Genomic DNA, 3900 nt, shown 5'->3' on the forward strand with positions numbered 1-3900 from the left:
CGACGGTCGCGCAACCAGAGCAGAGGGGGTTTCTAACGTTCATCAGGTGTGGTACTAGAGATATGGTTCGTCAACTCGTAATGTCTAGGCTTGTGGGCTCGCTAGTAAGTGTCTCGTCTTGTGAGCAGCATTATAATGAAGTTTGATAAGCCACTATAATCTTGTCGGAACTTACGACCCGGCGACCGCTTCATGCGCTGTCTCCTCGCTCGCCATTTAAATGTAGAGCTCGCCCGGATCGTGCGCAAAATTTTCCAGTCCTCCTCAAGAGGGTTTCACTCAAGAATCGTTAGAATGGGAGTGTATCTCCTGCTAGCGGCCGTGTCAGTTGTAGCGGCGTGAGCTCATATACTCTTAAATTGAAAAAATTGAGAGAAATTGGTCGAAAATCAGTGCAAATCAATGCTTTTTTGGTTCAGTAAGCCATCATTTTCGAGTCTGTAATCCGGTCGCATTTCAACCTCGACCTCCCATTCACCTCGAGAGAAATCCGCCATATTGGGATTAGAAGTCCTGTTGGGAGAATCCTCCCATCGATACTCAGAGGGATTAATATGAATGTAGATTGTTGTTTGTATTGCTTGCTCCATCCTGAAGTGTCCAATGTCTGCGGTACACGTGGCGGGAAGCGTAGGTATGTTATTGCGATTTGATCGATTGAACAGTACGAGTTCCACGTCTACGTATCATGCGGGTAAATGTAGGGGGCTCAATGGGTTGAGCGACGTCCTGATTGAGATTCAATCAGGTTGGTGTCAACAACTCAATCGCTCAACCATATAACTCTATATTAGGACAAGCAAAAAGAGACACACACAACAAGTTTTCATTTGATAATCTTTGTTATCCTCGCAACGGGTGGAGCATGAGTGAGAACAACCCTGTTGGTCACACACATGGGAAGAAGTTCCCCTGGAGGAGTGATTGCTTCTACCACTTCAGCAGGTCTCTGATACTCTTACCCAGTGTTTCTCTTATTCTTCTCTGTTGCTAGCGGGGATTGGCAAATCCCCCTCAAACTTGCCCTTCCCGGGACAGGATAGGGTCTTGATCCTCAAACGTGCGTGCTTGATAGTGAAAATCGCATAGTAGCCTTCGTGTAAATTCCTAAAGGTTTCCGCCGTGTTATTGTTCCGGCTTGGTCATCGAGCGAATAGTGGTTGAACTTCTACGCTACAAGAGACCGACAGCATCATCATAACAATGCGCGGTATCGAGTAACTGAGGGGCCATCATTGATCTGGACGTGGTCCGCACTACGGCACAGGATAAGGTATTGCGTGGTGTCTGTGGTATGCTATGGCATACCGGCCCCCCGGGAGAAACCGGCCTCGCTAGCAGCGGCACTGATTGGTTGCAGCTCATCAAAATTGAAGTTGCTTTGGTCGTTCGGCGAGAATTGTTTTTTGGGTTTGCGAAATTATTCGCATAACGCATATCTCGCGGTGGCAATGCCACCGTGGCTCAGTGGCCCCAGGTTTGAACTGATGCATACTATCTGAAGAAATTGGTTGTACTGAGACATATCTTAGGCTGGTATACTTGCCTCACCTCTAGTAATTGGTTTTACTAAGGCATAGGTTGGGGTGGCATAGCTGCCCCGCTCGGAGTACCTGACTGTACTAAGACTTATCTCGGGGTAGCATAGTTGCCCACTTAGTGGAATTGATAGTACTGAGGTTTGTCTTGGTGTGGCATAGTTGCCCCAATCGGAGGAACTGATTGTACTAATGCTTTCCTTGGGGTGGCATAGTTGCCCGACATGGAGGAACTTATTTTACTCATGCTTGTCTTGGGGTGGCATAGCTGCCCCACCCGGGCGATTATTAGACTAAGGCTTGTCTTGGGTTGGCATAGTGGCCCCACTCGGAGGATTTGATCAGACTAAAGCTCGTTACCAGTGTCAGTCGGAAGTTCGTTCTCCCTCATTCTAGCATAGCGACTATCGTTTATGTTATTTGTTTCGTTCCGCGAGCACACTCATGCATGCACTATTATGTTCATGGTGGCAATGCTGTGACTGACTTGTTCTGAGTTGAAAAAATCTACTTCGGCGGCTGAAGGATTTCTCTGAGTCATGAGTGATAGGTTCGCCCTCTCGATGGAACCGCTTTTGTTGTGTGTGGACCCGCAGCAGTTGACGATTGAACGAGGTGGGGTATGACGTGGAATGGTAGTAAGGGATTGGTGGGAGCCATAAAGGGTATGTATGCTTTGCCTTGCTTATAGTGAACTTCTGCGTAGAGTTACGACGTGTACTTAAAAAAAAGGTTCACTCCTCTGCCTTGATATTAGCAAGTTGGTACCCGACTAGTGAACGCAAGATCACTTTCATAACATATCACGAGGCAAGCGAACAACAAATGATAGCGCACGTCTTTTTTTGGTGAGAGGGAGGTGGGCATTCAAACCTCAGCCTGCTCGGTTTTATCATCAATAACACGATCATCATAATCATCAAGTTCAATATCGATGTCATCGACTGCGGTGGAGCCCACTGTGGGCGAGGAAGCACCTTTGGTGATTGGTGGTAGTTGCAAAAGTTGCTTCTCGAGCCACGCTTCTCGTGACTTCTTTGAAACACTTATGCACATCATTTTGCCAACCCTAAAGGAGAGTGTGAGGGCAGTGCTATGCGATGACGGACTTACCAACTGAAGCAGTGGAAGCAGCAACGACACATATAAAGTGTTGCGCAGCAGGATATGACGGCGTTGATCGCGAAGAAGACGATATAAAAAGTAGTGCTGCCTTTCAGTTTCGGCCTGTTATTGACAGTATATGAAAAGATTCACGTACGTTGTAGGCTTACTTGGGGGTCGCGGTATTTACAATCTTGACACTGATCTCCTCGGTAAGGTTCTTTTGAGAGGTGTCCATCAGCGGAACTGTGCTTCTGAGGAGCGACACGTTAGAATACTAAGCATGACAGTGACCCACCTCAGACTGAAGCCTTCGGTTGCTTCAAAGGCTCCAACGCCTAGGTCAACCAGGAGAACATAGTGTAGCAAGATAAGGAGCAAACGTGTGAAGGTCATGCTCGGGTATTTATTGCTTGGCAATAAATTATAATACTGAAAGGATCAGACAGTTGTCATCAGCTGTGCAACACGGAACAAGTCTTGTTGGGGAAACAAGTGTTGAATTAGGGCCATGATAGATGTTAGATAGCCTCCGGATTAGCCGACGGTCGCGCAACCAGAGCAGAGGGGGTTTCTAACGTTCATCAGGTGTGTTACTAGAGATATGGTTCGTCAACTCGTAATGTCTAGGCTTGTGGGCTCGCTAGGAAGTGTCTCGTCTTGTGAGCAGCATTATAAGAAAGTTTGAGTTGGCGTCGCACTGAGTGGAACCAGACCATGCTGGGTGGTGGCCGTTGACATCGCCTACCACAATACAGTTTGCCGCTGGTAGTTCTAGTTGTAGTTGTGGTGGGTTGGGTCCTTGATGGGGTCTGATATAGATGTTAACCACCTTGAGGGGGGAGGGCAGTGTTGGTGAGGACAGTTCGACCCCCAGAGCCGAGTAGCAGTAATTAGTGTCGTGGAGGGGGATGCGGAGGAAGATTTTGTAGTGGAGTGGTCGTCGAATCAGGATGAGTAACCCACTACTCCGGCGTCCGCGATGGTCATCTGGGTCGTCTTGAGGGAGGTACTCCCCCTCCAAGTGCTCTACACCATAGTTGCGAAATGCTAGTGAATGGTGTGGGCCGTGGAAGGTCTCTTGAAGGCAGACCACGTCTGGGGAGGATCGACGCAGGTATTGAAGTAGTTCCAGCTTGCTGCCGCATAGTCCATGTATGTTATAGGAGATAACCGTCAGGCATAGCTTTCGACGTGCTGGGCGTAGCGGAGGCGCTGGAGGGGTGATAACGGGGAGTCGGGGCATTCAAAAGTGAGG

This window comes from Perkinsus marinus (assembly GCF_000006405.1).
Source record: "Perkinsus marinus ATCC 50983 genomic scaffold scf_1104296944428, whole genome shotgun sequence".
In the NCBI taxonomy this organism is placed as follows: Eukaryota; Perkinsozoa; order Perkinsida; family Perkinsidae; genus Perkinsus; species Perkinsus marinus.